The 20,604-nt window shown below is 38.1% G+C and overlaps 1 long non-coding RNA gene across 1 annotated transcript; it reads right to left on the bottom strand.

Moving 5' to 3' along the window:
* Positions 1-1,133: 1,133 nt before the first annotated feature.
* Positions 1,134-2,254, bottom strand: LOC147645899 (uncharacterized). Its single transcript, XR_015282085.1, has 2 exons — positions 1,941-2,254; positions 1,134-1,622 (listed from the first exon to the last, which is right to left on the bottom strand). It is a non-coding gene; the product is annotated as an uncharacterized LOC147645899 (long non-coding RNA).
* Positions 2,255-20,604: the final 18,350 nt, after the last annotated feature.

Raw genomic sequence — 20,604 nt, 5'->3', positions numbered from 1 at the left:
TCTACAGGCAGAATCAAATGCTTTCTTCAAGAGCAACCACATCTTTTCTCTGCCTGAAAGGTTGTGTTTGTTTGGGTTTTTTTCTCTTCCCTTAGGTGAGAGATAAAAAAGTGAAGAGGAAAGCCAGTGGAAATGCCAAAAGTACCAACTGGTAGTAATTTGGTGTGAGTGTCTCCATTTACACTTCACACTTGCTCTTTGAGAACTTGGAGCTGTATTTAATATGGATTTTGCTAGGTGGTCTGCTGCTGATGATCTGCATTTCTTCTTCCATTTCTTTGCTGTGCTTGTTTGCTATTGCTGCTGAATGTCCCCAAAAAGTAAAGTGGTGTGGAAGAGTTGAGGAACCAGCTTCTGAACCAGCTTCTGAAATTCTAAAGCTGATCTGTAAGTTTTATTCCTATGGGATTTTTAAAAGTAGATATGTCATCAAAGTTAACTTTCTTCAGAAAGCAACAAGATTGTCGTCCTTCCACTGATACTCTTTTTATTTAACAGAGGTATTTGATGGTGCTGTAAAGGGGCAAGATGCAGAATGAGTTTGAGAGAAGTCATTGAAACTGGGAGCACAGATGGTTGATTCCTACAAATCAAAAAACGGATGTTTTGTAGGCAAATGAAATCTAATCCTATTTGGAGGGTCAACAGGATAAATAGAAAGAACTAAATACAGATCTATATAGATAAACTCCCCCCAGAAATCTATGAAGCAGGACTGATAGCTGCCATAGCCCAGGCAGCCTGTGGATCTAATTGCCTGCCTGAATTCAGCCCTTGCCTGGATCCCAGGGGAGACGTCTCTGCATTTCTCTCCCAGCATTCCAGGGATGATCCTGCTCCTTTCATGGTGCCCCAGAGTCCTGCGAGCCCCCCGTCCTGGGGCCATCCTGATGCCTGCCGGGGCCTTTAGGGTCCCCCCTGACGTGCAGACAGGGTTTGACTCCAAGCTTCCTTGGAAGGTGGAGGCAGGTGAATATTGGCCACCTTCTTCTTTCCCGCTGCCCTCCATACTCTTGCAAACCCTGCTGGGGCACTCGGGCTCTCCATTGCAGGCAGTCTGGAGCTGCCATGCAAACCCATCTCTCAAGTAGTCCCCAGGTCTCAGGTGCAACATCAAGAAAATGACACAGCAATGTGTAGAAAACGTGAACTTTATTCACTTGACTACTTCTAAAATCTACACTACAACGTTACTTGAAGACTATGGGGTAAGAATCTTAAGCCTAAAATACTTCAATACTTCAACTGTTTAGAACTGAACACTAAGGGAAAGGTCAACTTCTTGGGGGAAACGTGGTGGGGAAAACTACAACTAACAATATGGGTGTGGCTAAATTCTAAGATGGGGAACGTCGCAGTGCCTGGGCTGGGCACTGGTCACACATTCCCCATAATGTTCTGAAGACAGAGTGCCGCGCTGGAGGTCAGAGCTGCGGGGAGGTGCGGAGTCTCCTGCCAATGCCCTCTTTTGCCGCCGTCTTGGTTGTTGGTCTCGGCTGAGAGCGAAGGCACAACCGCATCAAGTCACGGTTGTGCCTCAGCAGCTGCATCAACTTCTTTGGACAGCCGTGTCTTCGATGGCGGCGGGGCCCTGCACGGCCTGAAGGGCTCCGGAGATTCCGCTGCAAGGCAAAGCGCAGGGATCCCCATGGAAGAGGCAGAGGGGCAGAGCGGGGCCGGCACCCACAAAGTGGGGCTGCCTTTGGCCTCGGAGACAGAGACTCGGGCTCAGTTGGGCTGGGCTGCCCCGGGGAAGAGGCTGCAGCATGCAGAGCTCTGGCCGCCTCTGCTTGGTGCTGTCCATGGGGCTCAGCCCCTGGGCCGGATTCCCCAGCCAGGAGCTCAGGCCCCTTCTGCCGCAGGGCATTGGCCAAAGGGTGCCCAAGAGGCCCTCAAGGTCTGCCCCATCCCGCCTCCCTGACCCCCCAGCCCTGCCTCACCTCTCCCCAGCATCTCTGAAATCTTCTCTCAAGGGCCCATCCCATGGCCATGCCTATGATGAGCACGCCGACCAGCAGGACTGCCCAGGACACCCACAGGATCTGCTCAGGGTCCGTCTCCTCCGGGTAGAAATCCTCCGGAAGCATAGGAGAGGCATCCGTGCTCTGCTCGAGTTTGCTGGAAGGGTCGAGGGGATGGGCCAAGAGCAGCAGCACGTAAAGCTGCAGCAGCGAGGAAGAGCCGTGAGCAGCCATAGAGTTCTGCCGGCAGCACAGAGACTCTGGGCGTCTCTCTGCAAGCAGGTCTGCCTGGGCTCTGGGGCGCAGCAACAGCTGGCGACAGTTGCCAGGCACCGTGCCATCGCCAGAGGCTGTGATGTCACAGAAGCACAGAACGCCCTGGCCTCAGAGAGCCCTGAGAGAATGTTGAGTCCAACCTGTGAGCCATGGCGGCAAGCATGGCCAGCAGAGCGGGGCCCGAGCGCTGCGGCCTGGCTTGCCTTGCCCACCTGCCACAAGGATGACTCCAGCAGCCCCCTGTCAGGCCATTGCAGGATCTAATGGCCCTTTCTGGGCACAAGTTCTTGCCAACGCCCAGCATAAACCTCCCTTGGCACAGCTTCAAAGCCTTGTTGGCATCTGCTCTCTCTTGTCCTTGCCCATCTGGCTGGCGCTGCCGTGTTGCTCACTGGCCTGTCTGTGGGAGAAGAGGCTGTGCCAATGAGTGCTGCTCAACTTTGAGGCCATTCAAAGGAGGATTTCATTGTGCCTGCTGTGGGAAGGAAGATGCATGCACATGGCCACTTCCCATAGGTTTTACCGCAGATTTTCATCAACAGCTGTCCTACTGAAAGCAAAGTCTGTTTTAGTGAGTATTTGAGGGGTTCCAGAACACAATGGCATCTCAGGGAAATTCTGCTGGTTCAGTTCTACTGAAGTTTTGAGATGAGTTGCAAATCCTGAAAATTTTCTCCTTGCCGAGGTGGTAATTTCACAGTTTAGATTGTGGGGATATTGATTGCTCAGTGTTGAGGACCTAATGTAACTTTCAGCAGCAGAAATTTTCAACATCCAGTGATTGTCTTTGAGACAAAAACATTTGAAATCTTTTTTTCTGTGGACAGGAATTGCTTCTGTGTTACTTCACATCATCCATTAAAAATTTGATGTCTGGAAAAAGTCCCGAGTGCTGTGTGATTTCCTTGGTCGTGTTCTTTGGAATGGCTTCCCCCCCATTTTCTGAAGCTGGCCACAGAAAGGTAATAGATGGGTGAGAAGTTATGAAAGGCCAACTGGTGTAGATCTTTGCCTCCTGTTTCGAGGTCTGTGGTGAGCTGTGAGTCCAAGAGCTGATTTGACGCTCTGGAGGTCAGAACTGAGGGGAGATGCGGAGTCTCCTCCCAATGCCCACTTTTGCCGCTGACTTGGTTCTTGGCCTCGGCTGAGAGCAGTAACGAAGGTGCAGCTGCATCAGGTCACGGTTCTGCCTCAGCAGCTGCATCAACTTCTTTGGACAGCCCTGTCCTCGGTGACGGCGGGGCAATATAAATACAATATAAATCCAGCTCATGCTTTCCCCAAAAGCCTCATTTAATTTATCCAGGATTAAAAATTAAAGAAAAACTAAAAAATAACTTAAAAGCATTTCACATATTATGTCAAATACTATCATTTCCATCTGAAGTGTTCATCATTATTATATTTTTCTAAAGTGAATTACCAAGTCTCCTGCACCCATCTTCCCAAAATCTGATTCTAAGTGCTTGCTAGTTTAATCCCTTAGGAAGCAAAGGTAGCCCCAGGTGTCTCTGGATAAACAGAAACTAAGCAGCAAAGCTTGACAAAGTATATTAAATTGTCCATAAACTCAATAAAGATTTTCCACTCCAGAGATAGCTATCACCAGCTTATGAATTTTGCTAGGGCAGGTTTAGTGAAGAAAAACTAGGTCTTTATTACCAAATCCGTTAGGAGTTGTTCTACTGTACTGCCGGTAGGATGGGAGTATAAACACCATATTCTTCACAGCCTCATCCACAAAGAATTCCACCTTAAAATTAAGGCTGCTTTGGAGTTTGACCAAATGAAAATTCACTCATAAAACACAGTGCTGGCAGCATGGTCAGTCTTTGCAATACAAAACTGGGAACTAACAGCAGATTCCTGATCACATCTCCAAGGCTGAGAGTCCAGAACTCTAGTGGTGGCCAGGCCCTCGCTGACTGCCAAACCTCCAGCCATCATCCCTTCCTCTTCCAGGGACAGGCGAGAAAATAAGATCGGCAGAAACTAGAAAGCAAAAATCAAGAAGGTCATTGATGAAATAGACTGTAGTGGTTTAGAAACTAGCACGCAGATTTAGATGAAAACAAATCTTATTGATCAGCAATTAAAATGAATACTTAATTCTACTATTCTGCATTATTATTAGACAGTCGGAGACAGCCAAGCTGACCTCAAGCATGCTGAAGCATCGGGGCCAGGCAGTGCACATCTTCCCAGGAGCTGATTTACCCATCGTTCTCAAGTGAATTGACCTGCCCAGAGCCCCACAGTAGAACTGCTAGGCTGCAAAATAAACAATTAGCTCTGCTTAAGAGTCAAACCCCAGCACACAGACCATATTAAAGGAAGAATGAAACCTGCAGCATTTGATTGACCTTCAATGCCCTGAGAAGATGGCAAATTCCCCAAGATGAACAAGTTTCCAAAATACAAAGCAAAGGACTGATTTTGATGGATCAAATGTTAAATAGGCCTGTGAAATTGGAGTTTTGATGGATTTTTCTGAGATTGTGTGGAAAGTTGACAAGATTTTGCGGGATGTTTCTGGAATTTGGTAGGGTTTGGAGAAGATTTCTGTAATTTTGTGGGACGTTTCTGGAATTTTGTGTGATTTTCTAGAATTTTGTGGGATGTTGAGGGGACTTGAAGAATTTTGATGGATTTTTCCGATATTGTGTGGAAATTTGTCAATATTTTGTGGGATGTTTCTGGAATTTGGTAGGGTTTTGGAAAGATTTCAAGAATTTTGTTTGATGTTTCTGGATTTTTGTGGGATATTGAATTTACTTGAAGAATTTTGATTGATTTTTCCGAGATTGTGGGTAAACTTGACACGATTTTGTTGCATATTCCTGGAATTTGGTAGGGTTTTGAGAAGATTTCAGGAATTTTGTCGGATTTTTCTGCAATTTTGTGGAATTTTTGTTTAATTTTGAAGAGACATGAAGAATTTTGAGTGATTTTTCCTAGATTGTGTTGAAAAGTTTTCTCGTTTCTGTAGGAAGTTTCTGGAATTTGGTAGGGTTTTGAGAAGATTTCGGGGATTTTGTGGGATGTTTCTGGAATTATTTGGGAATTTTGAGGAGACCTGAAGAATTTTGATGGATTTTTCCTAGATTGTGTGGAAAGTTTTCAAGATTTTGTGGGATATTTCTACAATTTGGTAGGGTTTTGAGAAGATTTTGGGAATTTTTGAGGGATTTTTCCAGAATTTCGTTGGGTTTTTTTAGAATTTTGAGGGATTTTTGAGGAGACATGAAGAGTTTTGACGGATTTTTCGTAGATTGTGTGGAAATTCGTCAAGATTTTGTGGGATGTTACTGAAATTTCGAAGAGTTTTGAGAAGATTTCGCTAATTTTGTGGGATGTTTCAGGAATTTTGCGGGAATTTTGTGGAATATTTTTTGGGGATATTGAAGAGATATGAAGAATTTTGAGGGATTTTTCCTAAATTGTGTGGAAAGGTGTCCAAATTTTGTGGAATGTTTTTGGAATTTGGTAGGGTTCTGAGAAGATTTTAGGAATTTTGTGGGACGTTTCAAGAGTTTTGTGGGAATTTTTGGGAATTTTGAGGGATATTGAGGACACGTGAAGAATTTTGAGGGATATTTCCAAGAGTGTGAAAAGTTCTGAAGATTTTGTGGGATGTTTCTGGAATTTGGTAGGGTTTAGACAAGATTTAGAGAATTTTGAGAGATGTTTCTGTAATTTGGTAGGGTTTTCAGAAGATTTCGGGGATTTTGTGGGATGTTTCTGGAATTTTTTGAGATATTGAGGAGACATGAAGAATTTTGAGGGATTTTTCCGAGATTGTGAGGACAGTTATAGAGATTTTGTGGGATGTTACTATAATTTCGAAGGGTTTTGAGAAGAGTTTTGGAATTTTCTTGGATGTTGCTGGAGTTTGGTACGGTTTTGAGAAGATTTTGGGAATTTTGTGTGATTTTTGTGGAATTTGGCGGATTTTGAGGAGACAAGAAGAATTTTGATGGATTTTTCCTAGATTGTGTGGAAAGTTCTCAAAATTTTGTGGGCTATTACGTGAATTTCGGAGAGTTTTGAGAAGATTTAGAGAATTTTGTGGGATGTTTCTAAAATTTGGTAGGGTTTTGAGAAGATTTGTGGAATTTTGTGGGATGATTCTGGAATTTGGTAGGGGTTTGAGAAGATTTCGGGGATTTTATGGGTTGTTTTTGGAATTTTTGTAGATATTGTGGAGACATGAAGAATTTTGATGGATTTTCCCTAGTTTGTGTGGAAAGTTGTCAAGATTTTGTGGGATGTTTCTCGAATTTGGTAGGGTTTTGAGAAGATTTTGAGAATTTCGGGGGATGTTTTAAGAATTTTGTGGGATATTGAGGAGACATGAAGAATTTTGACGGATTTTTACTAGATTGTGTGGAAAGTTGTCGAGATTTTTGTGGGATGTTTCTGGAATTTGTTAGGGTTTCGAGAGGATTTTGTGAATTGTGTGGGATGTTTCGGGAATTTTGTGGAATTTTTTTGGATATGGAGTAGACATAATGAATTTTGTGAGATTTTTCCTAGATTGTGTGGAAAGTTGTAGAGATTTTGTGGGATGTTTCTAAAATTTCGTAGGGTTTTGAGAAGATTCATAGAATTTTGTGGGATGTTTCTGGAATTTTGTGGGAACTCTGTGGAATTTTGAGGGATTTTGAGGAGACATGAAGAATTTTGATGGATTTTTCCTAGACTGTGTGGAAAGTTGTCAAGATTTTGTGGGATGTTTCAGGAATTTTGTGGAATATTTTTGTGGGATTTTAAGGCATTTTGATGGATTTTTCCGAGATTGTGTGGAAAGTTGTAGAGATTTTGTGGGATGTTTCTGGAATTTCGAAGAGTTTTGAGAAGATTTTGGGAATTTTGTGTGATGTTTCTGGAATTTTGTTGCGTTTTCACAAGGTTTATCACAATTTGTGGGATGTTTGAGAAATTTTGTGGGATTTTCGTGGGTATTTGAAAAAATTTTAATAATTTTGCAAGATTTACCTGGAATTTAGTGGCATTTCTTTGCAATGTTCTGGGATACTGAGGAGACTTGAACAATTTTGAGGGATTTTTCTTATTTTGTGTCAATTTGTGGAGATTTTGTGGGATGTTTCTGGAATTCTATGGGATTTCTGTAGAATTTTGTGAAATATTGACATGACTTGATGAATTTGGATGCATTTTTCCTAATTTGTGGGGGAAGTTGTCAAGATTTTGTGGGATGTATCTGGAATTTTGAGGGATTTTTGTGGAATTTTGAGGAATTTTGAGGCGACCTGAAGAATTTTGAGGGATGTTTCCGAGATTATGTGGGAAGTTCGCAAGATTTTGTGGGATGTTTCTAGAATATGGTAGGGTTTTGAGAAGATTTTGGGAATTTTGTGGGATGTTTCTGGAATTTTGTGGGAATTTTGTGGAGTTTTGAGGGATAATGATGAGACATGAAGAATTTTGATGGATTTTTCCTAGAGTGTGTGGAAAGTTGTCAAGGTTTTGCGGGATGTTACTGGAATTTCGAAGGGTTTTGAGAAAATTTTGGCAATTTTGTGGGATGTTTCGGGAATTTTGTGGAATTTTTTTGGATATGGAGTAGACATAAGGAATTTTGTGAGATTTTTCCTAGATTGTGTGGAAAATTGTAGGGATTTTGTGGGATGTTTATTTAATATGGTAGGGTTTTGAGACGATTCATAGAATTTTGTGGGATGTTTCTTGAATTTTGTGGGATCTTTGTGGAATTTTGAGGGATTTTGATGAGACATGAAGAATTTAGATTGATTTTACCGAGACTGTGTGGAAAGTTGTCAAGGTTTTGCGGGATGTTACTGGAATTTCGAAGGGTTTTGAGAAAATTTTGGGAATTTTGTGGGATGTTTCGGGAATTTTGTGGAATTTTTTTGGATATGGAGTAGACATAAGGAATTTTGTGAGATTTTTCCTAGATTGTGTGGAAAGTTGTCGAGATTTTGTGGGATGTTTATTTCATATGGTAGGGTTTTGAGACGATTTTGGGAATTTTGTGGGATGTTTCTGGAATTTTGTGGGATCTTTGTGGAATTTTGAGGGATTTTGAGGAGACATGAAGAATTTAGATGGATTTTTCCTAGACTGTGTGGAAAGTTGTCAAGGTTTTGCGGGATGTTACTGGAATTTCGAAGGGTTTTGAGAAAATTTTGGGAATTTTGTGGGATGTTTCGGGAATTTTGTGGAATTTTTTTGGATATGGAGTAGACATAAGGAATTTTGTGAGATTTTTCCTAGATTGTGTGGAAAGTTGTCGAGATTTTGTGGGATGTTTATTTAATATGGTAGGGTTTTGAGAAGATTTTGGGAATTTTGTGGGATGTTTCTGGAATTTTGTGGGATCTTTGTGGAATTTTGAGGGATTTTGAAGAGACATGAAGAATTTTGATGGCGTTTTCCTAGACTGTGTGGAAAATTGTCAAGATTTTGTGGGATGTTTCTTGAATTTGGTAGCGTTTTGAGAAAATTTCGAGAATTTTGTGGGATCTTTCTGGAATGTCATGTAATTTTGTGGAATTTTCAGGGATTTTGAGGCAACCTGAAGAATTTTGAGGGATTTTTCTGAGATTATGTGGAAAGTTCTCAAGATTTTGTGGGATGTTTCTGGAATTTTGTGGGAATTTTTTGTGGAATATTTTTGGATTTTTAGGAGATATGAAGAATTTTGATGGATTTTTCCTAGACTGTGTCGAAAATTGTCAAGATTTTGTGTGATGTTTCTGGAATTTTGTGGGACTTTTTTGGAATTTTAAGGCATCTTGATGGATTTTTCCTAGATTGTGTGGAAAGTTGTCAAGATTTTGTGGGATGTTTCTGGAAGCTGGTAGGGTTTTGAGAAGATTTTGGGAATTTTTGGGGAATTTTGTAAAATTTTGGGGGATATTGACTAGACATGAAGAATTTTGATGGATTTTCCCTAGTTTGTGTGGAAAGTTGTCAAGATTTTGTGGGATGTTTCTCGAATTTGGTAGGGTTTTGAGAAGATTTTGAGAATTTCGGGGGATGTTTTAAGAATTTTGTGGGATATTGAGGAGACATGAAGAATTTTGACGGATTTTTACTAGATTGTGTGGAAAGTTGTCGAGATTTTTGTGGGATGTTTCTGGAATTTGTTAGGGTTTCGAGAGGATTTTGTGAATTGTGTGGGATATTTCGGGAATTTTGTGGAATTTTTTTGGATATGGAGTAGACATAATGAATTTTGTGAGATTTTTCCTAGATTGTTTGGAAAGTTGTAGAGATTTTGTGGGATGTTTCTAGAATTTGGTAGGGTTTTGAGAAGATTCATAGAATTTTGTGGGATGTTTCTGGAATTTTGTGGGAACTCTGTGGAATTTTGAGGGATTTTGAGGAGACATGAAGAATTTTGATGGATTTTTCCTAGACTGTGTGGAAAGTTCTCAAGATTTTGTGGGATGTTTCAGGAATTTTGTGGAATATTTTTGTGGGATTTTAAGGCATTTTGATGGATTTTTCCGAGATTGTGTGGAAAGTTGTTGAGATTTTGTGGGATGTTTCTGGAATTTCGAAGAGTTTTGAGAAGATTTTGGGAATTTTGTGTGATGTTTCTGGAATTTTGTTGCGTTTTCACAAGGTTTATCACAATTTGTGGGATGTTTGAGAAATTTTGTGGGATTTTCGTGGGTATTTGAAAAAATTTTAATAATTTTGCAAGATTTACCTGGAATTTAGTGGCATTTCTTTGCAATGTTCTGGGATACTGAGGAGACTTGAACAATTTTGAGGGATTTTTCTTATTTTGTGTCAATTTGTGGAGATTTTGTGGGATGTTTCTGGAATTCTATGGGATTTCTGTAGAATTTTGTGAAATATTGACATGACTTGATGAATTTGGATGCATTTTTCCTAATTTGTGGGGGAAGTTGTCAAGATTTTGTGGGATGTATCTGGAATTTTGAGGGATTTTTGTGGAATTTTGAGGAATTTTGAGGCGACCTGAAGAATTTTGAGGGATTTTTCCGAGATTATGTGGGAAGTTCGCAAGATTTTGTGGGATGTTTCTTGAATATGGTAGGGTTTTGAGAAGATTTTGGGAATTTTGTGGGATGTTTCTGGAATTTTGTGGGAATTTTGTGGAGTTTTGAGGGATAATGATGAGACATGAAGAATTTTGATGGATTTTTCCTAGAGTGTGTGGAAAGTTGTCAAGGTTTTGCGGGATGTTACTGGAATTTCGAAGGGTTTTGAGAAAATTTTGGCAATTTTGTGGGATGTTTCGGGAATTTTGTGGAATTTTTTTGGATATGGAGTAGACATAAGGAATTTTGTGAGATTTTTCCTAGATTGTGTGGAAAATTGTAGGGATTTTGTGGGATGTTTATTTAATATGGTAGGGTTTTGAGACGATTTTGGGAATTTTGTGGGATGTTTCTGGAATTTTGTGGGATCTTTGTGGAATTTTGAGGGATTTTGAGGAGACATGAAGAATTTAGATGGATTTTTCCTAGACTGTGTGGAAAGTTGTCAAGGTTTTGCGGGATGTTACTGGAATTTCGAAGGGTTTTGAGAAAATTTTGGGAATTTTGTGGGATGTTTCGGGAATTTTGTGGAATTTTTTTGGATATGGAGTAGACATAAGGAATTTTGTGAGATTTTTCCTAGATTGTGTGGAAAGTTGTCGAGATTTTGTGGGATGTTTATTTCATATGGTAGGGTTTTGAGACGATTTTGGGAATTTTGTGGGATGTTTCTGGAATTTTGTGGGATCTTTGTGGAATTTTGAGGGATTTTGAGGAGACATGAAGAATTTAGATGGATTTTTCCTAGACTGTGTGGAAAGTTGTCAATGTTTTGCGGGATGTTACTGGAATTTCGAAGGGTTTTGAGAAAATTTTGGGAATTTTGTGGGATGTTTCGGGAATTTTGTGGAATTTTTTTGGATATGGAGTAGACATAAGGAATTTTGTGAGATTTTTCCTAGATTGTGTGGAAAGTTGTCGAGATTTTGTGGGATGTTTATTTAATATGGTAGGGTTTTGAGAAGATTTTGGGAATTTTGTGGGATGTTTCTGGAATTTTGTGGGATCTTTGTGGAATTTTGAGGGATTTTGAAGAGACATGAAGAATTTTGATGGCGTTTTCCTAGACTGTGTGGAAAATTGTCAAGATTTTGTGGGATGTTTCTTGAATTTGGTAGCGTTTTGAGAAAATTTCGAGAATTTTGTGGGATCTTTCTGGAATGTCATGTAATTTTGTGGAATTTTCAGGGATTTTGAGGCAACCTGAAGAATTTTGAGGGATTTTTCTGAGATTATGTGGAAAGTTGTCAAGATTTTGTGGGATGTTTCTGGAATTTTGTGGGAATTTTTTGTGGAATATTTTTGGATTTTTAGGAGATATGAAGAATTTTGATGGATTTTTCCTAGACTGTGTCGAAAATTGTCAAGATTTTGTGTGATGTTTCTGGAATTTTGTGGGACTTTTTTGGAATTTTAAGGCATCTTGATGGATTTTTCCTAGATTGTGTGGAAAGTTGTCAAGATTTTGTGGGATGTTTCTGGAAGCTGGTAGGGTTTTGAGAAGATTTTGGGAATTTTTGGGGAATTTTGTAAAATTTTGGGGGATATTGACTAGACATGAAGAATTTTGATGGATTTTCCCTAGTTTGTGTGGAAAGTTGTCAAGATTTTGTGGGATGTTTCTCGAATTTGGTAGGGTTTTGAGAAGATTTTGAGAATTTCGGGGGATGTTTTAAGAATTTTGTGGGATATTGAGGAGACATGAAGAATTTTGACGGATTTTTACTAGATTGTGTGGAAAGTTGTCGAGATTTTTGTGGGATGTTTCTGGAATTTGTTAGGGTTTCGAGAGGATTTTGTGAATTGTGTGGGATGTTTTGGGAATTTTGTGGAATTTTTTTGGATATGGAGTAGACATAATGAATTTTGTGAGATTTTTCCTAGATTGTGTGGAAAGTTGTAGAGATTTTGTGGGATGTTTCTAGAATTTGGTAGGGTTTTGAGAAGATTCATAGAATTTTGTGGGATGTTTCTGGAATTTTGTGGGAACTCTGTGGAATTTTGAGGGATTTTGAGGAGACATGAAGAATTTTGATGGATTTTTCCTAGACTGTGTGGAAAGTTCTCAAGATTTTGTGGGATGTTTCAGGAATTTTGTGGAATATTTTTGTGGGATTTTAAGGCATTTTGATGGATTTTTCCGAGATTGTGTGGAAAGTTGTTGAGATTTTGTGGGATGTTTCTGGAATTTCGAAGAGTTTTGAGAAGATTTTGGGAATTTTGTGTGATGTTTCTGGAATTTTGTTGCGTTTTCACAAGGTTTATCACAATTTGTGGGATGTTTGAGAAATTTTGTGGGATTTTCGTGGGTATTTGAAAAAATTTTAATAATTTTGCAAGATTTACCTGGAATTTAGTGGCATTTCTTTGCAATGTTCTGGGATACTGAGGAGACTTGAACAATTTTGAGGGATTTTTCTTATTTTGTGTCAATTTGTGGAGATTTTGTGGGATGTTTCTGGAATTCTATGGGATTTCTGTAGAATTTTGTGAAATATTGACATGACTTGATGAATTTGGATGCATTTTTCCTAATTTGTGGGGGAAGTCGTCAAGATTTTGTGGGATGTATCTGGAATTTTGAGGGATTTTTGTGGAATTTTGAGGAATTTTGAGGCGACCTGAAGAATTTTGAGGGATTTTTCCGAGATTATGTGGGAAGTTCGCAAGATTTTGTGGGATGTTTCTAGAATATGGTAGGGTTTTGAGAAGATTTTGGGAATTTTGTGGGATGTTTCTGGAATTTTGTGGGAATTTTGTGGAGTTTTGAGGGATAATGATGAGACATGAAGAATTTTGATGGATTTTTCCTAGAGTGTGTGGAAAGTTGTCAAGGTTTTGCGGGATGTTACTGGAATTTCGAAGGGTTTTGAGAAAATTTTGGCAATTTTGTGGGATGTTTCGGGAATTTTGTGGAATTTTTTTGGATATGGAGTAGACATAAGGAATTTTGTGAGATTTTTCCTAGATTGTGTGGAAAATTGTAGGGATTTTGTGGGATGTTTATTTAATATGGTAGGGTTTTGAGACGATTCATAGAATTTTGTGGGATGTTTCTTGAATTTTGTGGGATCTTTGTGGAATTTTGAGGGATTTTGATGAGACATGAAGAATTTAGATTGATTTTACCGAGACTGTGTGGAAAGTTGTCAAGGTTTTGCGGGATGTTACTGGAATTTCGAAGGGTTTTGAGAAAATTTTGGGAATTTTGTGGGATGTTTCGGGAATTTTGTGGAATTTTTTTGGATATGGAGTAGACATAAGGAATTTTGTGAGATTTTTCCTAGATTGTGTGGAAAGTTGTCGAGATTTTGTGGGATGTTTATTTCATATGGTAGGGTTTTGAGACGATTTTGGGAATTTTGTGGGATGTTTCTGGAATTTTGTGGGATCTTTGTGGAATTTTGAGGGATTTTGAGGAGACATGAAGAATTTAGATGGATTTTTCCTAGACTGTGTGGAAAGTTGTCAAGGTTTTGCGGGATGTTACTGGAATTTCGAAGGGTTTTGAGAAAATTTTGGGAATTTTGTGGGATGTTTCGGGAATTTTGTGGAATTTTTTTGGATATGGAGTAGACATAAGGAATTTTGTGAGATTTTTCCTAGATTGTGTGGAAAGTTGTCGAGATTTTGTGGGATGTTTATTTAATATGGTAGGGTTTTGAGAAGATTTTGGGAATTTTGTGGGATGTTTCTGGAATTTTGTGGGATCTTTGTGGAATTTTGAGGGATTTTGAAGAGACATGAAGAATTTTGATGGCGTTTTCCTAGACTGTGTGGAAAATTGTCAAGATTTTGTGGGATGTTTCTTGAATTTGGTAGCGTTTTGAGAAAATTTCGAGAATTTTGTGGGATCTTTCTGGAATGTCATGTAATTTTGTGGAATTTTCAGGGATTTTGAGGCAACCTGAAGAATTTTGAGGGATTTTTCTGAGATTATGTGGAAAGTTCTCAAGATTTTGTGGGATGTTTCTGGAATTTTGTGGGAATTTTTTGTGGAATATTTTTGGATTTTTAGGAGATATGAAGAATTTTGATGGATTTTTCCTAGACTGTGTCGAAAATTGTCAAGATTTTGTGTGATGTTTCTGGAATTTTGTGGGACTTTTTTGGAATTTTAAGGCATCTTGATGGATTTTTCCTAGATTGTGTGGAAAGTTGTCAAGATTTTGTGGGATGTTTCTGGAAGCTGGTAGGGTTTTGAGAAGATTTTGGGAATTTTTGGGGAATTTTGTAAAATTTTGGGGGATATTGACTAGACATGAAGAATTTTGATGGATTTTCCCTAGTTTGTGTGGAAAGTTGTCAAGATTTTGTGGGATGTTTCTCGAATTTGGTAGGGTTTTGAGAAGATTTTGAGAATTTCGGGGGATGTTTTAAGAATTTTGTGGGATATTGAGGAGACATGAAGAATTTTGACGGATTTTTACTAGATTGTGTGGAAAGTTGTCGAGATTTTTGTGGGATGTTTCTGGAATTTGTTAGGGTTTCGAGAGGATTTTGTGAATTGTGTGGGATATTTCGGGAATTTTGTGGAATTTTTTTGGATATGGAGTAGACATAATGAATTTTGTGAGATTTTTCCTAGATTGTTTGGAAAGTTGTAGAGATTTTGTGGGATGTTTCTAGAATTTGGTAGGGTTTTGAGAAGATTCATAGAATTTTGTGGGATGTTTCTGGAATTTTGTGGGAACTCTGTGGAATTTTGAGGGATTTTGAGGAGACATGAAGAATTTTGATGGATTTTTCCTAGACTGTGTGGAAAGTTCTCAAGATTTTGTGGGATGTTTCAGGAATTTTGTGGAATATTTTTGTGGGATTTTAAGGCATTTTGATGGATTTTTCCGAGATTGTGTGGAAAGTTGTTGAGATTTTGTGGGATGTTTCTGGAATTTCGAAGAGTTTTGAGAAGATTTTGGGAATTTTGTGTGATGTTTCTGGAATTTTGTTGCGTTTTCACAAGGTTTATCACAATTTGTGGGATGTTTGAGAAATTTTGTGGGATTTTCGTGGGTATTTGAAAAAATTTTAATAATTTTGCAAGATTTACCTGGAATTTAGTGGCATTTCTTTGCAATGTTCTGGGATACTGAGGAGACTTGAACAATTTTGAGGGATTTTTCTTATTTTGTGTCAATTTGTGGAGATTTTGTGGGATGTTTCTGGAATTCTATGGGATTTCTGTAGAATTTTGTGAAATATTGACATGACTTGATGAATTTGGATGCATTTTTCCTAATTTGTGGGGGAAGTTGTCAAGATTTTGTGGGATGTATCTGGAATTTTGAGGGATTTTTGTGGAATTTTGAGGAATTTTGAGGCGACCTGAAGAATTTTGAGGGATTTTTCCGAGATTATGTGGGAAGTTCGCAAGATTTTGTGGGATGTTTCTTGAATATGGTAGGGTTTTGAGAAGATTTTGGGAATTTTGTGGGATGTTTCTGGAATTTTGTGGGAATTTTGTGGAGTTTTGAGGGATAATGATGAGACATGAAGAATTTTGATGGATTTTTCCTAGAGTGTGTGGAAAGTTGTCAAGGTTTTGCGGGATGTTACTGGAATTTCGAAGGGTTTTGAGAAAATTTTGGCAATTTTGTGGGATGTTTCGGGAATTTTGTGGAATTTTTTTGGATATGGAGTAGACATAAGGAATTTTGTGAGATTTTTCCTAGATTGTGTGGAAAATTGTAGGGATTTTGTGGGATGTTTATTTAATATGGTAGGGTTTTGAGACGATTTTGGGAATTTTGTGGGATGTTTCTGGAATTTTGTGGGATCTTTGTGGAATTTTGAGGGATTTTGAGGAGACATGAAGAATTTAGATGGATTTTTCCTAGACTGTGTGGAAAGTTGTCAAGGTTTTGCGGGATGTTACTGGAATTTCGAAGGGTTTTGAGAAAATTTTGGGAATTTTGTGGGATGTTTCGGGAATTTTGTGGAATTTTTTTGGATATGGAGTAGACATAAGGAATTTTGTGAGATTTTTCCTAGATTGTGTGGAAAGTTGTCGAGATTTTGTGGGATGTTTATTTCATATGGTAGGGTTTTGAGACGATTTTGGGAATTTTGTGGGATGTTTCTGGAATTTTGTGGGATCTTTGTGGAATTTTGAGGGATTTTGAGGAGACATGAAGAATTTAGATGGATTTTTCCTAGACTGTGTGGAAAGTTGTCAATGTTTTGCGGGATGTTACTGGAATTTCGAAGGGTTTTGAGAAAATTTTGGGAATTTTGTGGGATGTTTCGGGAATTTTGTGGAATTTTTTTGGATATGGAGTAGACATAAGGAATTTTGTGAGATTTTTCCTAGATTGTGTGGAAAGTTGTCGAGATTTTGTGGGATGTTTATTTAATATGGTAGGGTTTTGAGAAGATTTTGGGAATTTTGTGGGATGTTTCTGGAATTTTGTGGGATCTTTGTGGAATTTTGAGGGATTTTGAAGAGACATGAAGAATTTTGATGGCGTTTTCCTAGACTGTGTGGAAAATTGTCAAGATTTTGTGGGATGTTTCTTGAATTTGGTAGCGTTTTGAGAAAATTTCGAGAATTTTGTGGGATCTTTCTGGAATGTCATGTAATTTTGTGGAATTTTCAGGGATTTTGAGGCAACCTGAAGAATTTTGAGGGATTTTTCTGAGATTATGTGGAAAGTTGTCAAGATTTTGTGGGATGTTTCTGGAATTTTGTGGGAATTTTTTGTGGAATATTTTTGGATTTTTAGGAGATATGAAGAATTTTGATGGATTTTTCCTAGACTGTGTCGAAAATTGTCAAGATTTTGTGTGATGTTTCTGGAATTTTGTGGGACTTTTTTGGAATTTTAAGGCATCTTGATGGATTTTTCCTAGATTGTGTGGAAAGTTGTCAAGATTTTGTGGGATGTTTCTGGAAGCTGGTAGGGTTTTGAGAAGATTTTGGGAATTTTTGGGGAATTTTGTAAAATTTTGGGGGATATTGACTAGACATGAAGAATTTTGATGGATTTTCCCTAGTTTGTGTGGAAAGTTGTCAAGATTTTGTGGGATGTTTCTCGAATTTGGTAGGGTTTTGAGAAGATTTTGAGAATTTCGGGGGATGTTTTAAGAATTTTGTGGGATATTGAGGAGACATGAAGAATTTTGACGGATTTTTACTAGATTGTGTGGAAAGTTGTCGAGATTTTTGTGGGATGTTTCTGGAATTTGTTAGGGTTTCGAGAGGATTTTGTGAATTGTGTGGGATGTTTTGGGAATTTTGTGGAATTTTTTTGGATATGGAGTAGACATAATGAATTTTGTGAGATTTTTCCTAGATTGTGTGGAAAGTTGTAGAGATTTTGTGGGATGTTTCTAGAATTTGGTAGGGTTTTGAGAAGATTCATAGAATTTTGTGGGATGTTTCTGGAATTTTGTGGGAACTCTGTGGAATTTTGAGGGATTTTGAGGAGACATGAAGAATTTTGATGGATTTTTCCTAGACTGTGTGGAAAGTTCTCAAGATTTTGTGGGATGTTTCAGGAATTTTGTGGAATATTTTTGTGGGATTTTAAGGCATTTTGATGGATTTTTCCGAGATTGTGTGGAAAGTTGTTGAGATTTTGTGGGATGTTTCTGGAATTTCGAAGAGTTTTGAGAAGATTTTGGGAATTTTGTGTGATGTTTCTGGAATTTTGTTGCGTTTTCACAAGGTTTATCACAATTTGTGGGATGTTTGAGAAATTTTGTGGGATTTTCGTGGGTATTTGAAAAAATTTTAATAATTTTGCAAGATTTACCTGGAATTTAGTGGCATTTCTTTGCAATGTTCTGGGATACTGAGGAGACTTGAACAATTTTGAGGGATTTTTCTTATTTTGTGTCAATTTGTGGAGATTTTGTGGGATGTTTCTGGAATTCTATGGGATTTCTGTAGAATTTTGTGAAATATTGACATGACTTGATGAATTTGGATGCATTTTTCCTAATTTGTGGGGGAAGTCGTCAAGATTTTGTGGGATGTATCTGGAATTTTGAGGGATTTTTGTGGAATTTTGAGGAATTTTGAGGCGACCTGAAGAATTTTGAGGGATTTTTCCGAGATTATGTGGGAAGTTCGCAAGATTTTGTGGGATGTTTCTAGAATATGGTAGGGTTTTGAGAAGATTTTGGGAATTTTGTGGGATGTTTCTGGAATTTTGTGGGAATTTTGTGGAGTTTTGAGGGATAATGATGAGACATGAAGAATTTTGATGGATTTTTCCTAGAGTGTGTGGAAAGTTGTCAAGGTTTTGCGGGATGTTACTGGAATTTCGAAGGGTTTTGAGAAAATTTTGGCAATTTTGTGGGATGTTTCGGGAATTTTGTGGAATTTTTTTGGATATGGAGTAGACATAAGGAATTTTGTGAGATTTTTCCTAGATTGTGTGGAAAATTGTAGGGATTTTGTGGGATGTTTATTTAATATGGTAGGGTTTTGAGACGATTTTGGGAATTTTGTGGGATGTTTCTGGAATTTTGTGGGATCTTTGTGGAATTTTGAGGGATTTTGAGGAGACATGAAGAATTTAGATGGATTTTTCCTAGACTGTGTGGAAAGTTGTCAAGGTTTTGCGGGATGTTACTGGAATTTCGAAGGGTTTTGAGAAAATTTTGGGAATTTTGTGGGATGTTTCGGGAATTTTGTGGAATTTTTTTGGATATGGAGTAGACATAAGGAATTTTGTGAGATTTTTCCTAGATTGTGTGGAAAGTTGTCGAGATTTTGTGGGATGTTTATTTAATATGGTAGGGTTTTGAGAAGATTTTGGGAATTTTGTGGGATGTTTCTGGAATTTTGTGGGATCTTTGTGGAATTTTGAGGGATTTTGAAGAGACATGAAGAATTTTGATGGCGTTTTCCTAGACTGTGTGGAAAATTGTCAAGATTTTGTGGGATGTTTCTTGAATTTGGTAGCGTTTTGAGAAAATTTCGAGAATTTTGTGGGATCTTTCTGGAATGTCATGTAATTTTGTGGAATTTTCAGGGATTTTGAGGCAACCTGAAGAATTTTGAGGGATTTTTCTGAGATTATGTGGAAAGTTGTCAAGATTTTGTGGGATGTTTCTGGAATTTTGTGGGAATTTTTTGTGGAATATTTTTGGATTTTTAGGAGATATGAAGAATTTTGATGGATTTTTCCTAGACTGTGTCGAAAATTGTCAAGATTTTGTGTGATGTTTCTGGAATTTTGTGGGACTTTTTTGGAATTTTAAGGCATCTTGATGGATTTTTCCTAGATTGTGTGGAAAGTTGTCAAGATTTTGTGGGATGTTTCTGGAAGCTGGTAGGGTTTTGAGAAGATTTTGGGAATTTTTGGGGAATTTTGTAAAATTTTGGGGGATATTGACTAGACATGAAGAATTTTGATGGATTTTCCCTAGTTTGTGTGGAAAGTTGTCAAGATTTTGTGGGATGTTTCTCGAATTTGGTAGGGTTTTGAGAAGATTTTGAGAATTTCGGGGGATGTTTTAAGAATTTTGTGGGATATTGAGGAGACATGAAGAATTTTGACGGATTTTTACTAGATTGTGTGGAAAGTTGTCGAGATTTTTGTGGGATGTTTCTGGAATTTGTTAGGGTTTCGAGAGGATTTTGTGAATTGTGTGGGATGTTTCGGGAATTTTGTGGAATTTTTTTGGATATGGAGTAGACATAATGAATTTTGTGAGATTTTTCCTAGATTGTGTGGAAAGTTGTAGAGATTTTGTGGGATGTTTCTAGAATTTGGTAGGGTTTTGAGAAGATTCATAGAATTTTGTGGGATGTTTCTGGAATTTTGTGGGAACTCTGTGGAATTTTGAGGGATTTTGAGGAGACATAAAAAATTTTGAGGGATTTTTCCTAGACTGTGTGGAAAGTTCTCAAGATTTTGTGGGATGTTTCAGGAATTTTGTGGAATATTTTTGTGGGATTTTAAGGCATTTTGATGGATTTTTCCGAGATTGTGTGGAAAGTTGTTGAGATTTTGTGGGATGTTTCTGGAATTTCGAAGAGTTTTGAGAAGATTTTGGGAATTTTGTGTGATGTTTCTGGAATTTTGTTGCGTTTTCACAAGGTTTATCACAATTTGTGGGATGTTTGAGAAATTTTGTGGGATTTTCGTGGGTATTTGAAAAAATTTTAATAATTTTGCAAGATTTACCTGGAATTTAGTGGCATTTCTTTGCAATGTTCTGGGATACTGAGGAGACTTGAACAATTTTGAGGGATTTTTCTTATTTTGTGTCAATTTGTGGAGATTTTGTGGGATGTTTCTGGAATTCTATGGGATTTCTGTAGAATTTTGTGAAATATTGACATGACTTGATGA

The sequence above is a fragment of the Cyanistes caeruleus genome, unplaced genomic scaffold, assembly GCF_971803275.1.
Source record: "Cyanistes caeruleus unplaced genomic scaffold, bCyaCae1.hap1.1 HAP1_SCAFFOLD_145, whole genome shotgun sequence".
Classification (NCBI taxonomy): Eukaryota; Metazoa; Chordata; class Aves; order Passeriformes; family Paridae; genus Cyanistes; species Cyanistes caeruleus.
This window is presented reverse-complemented; position numbering and strand designations above follow the sequence as displayed.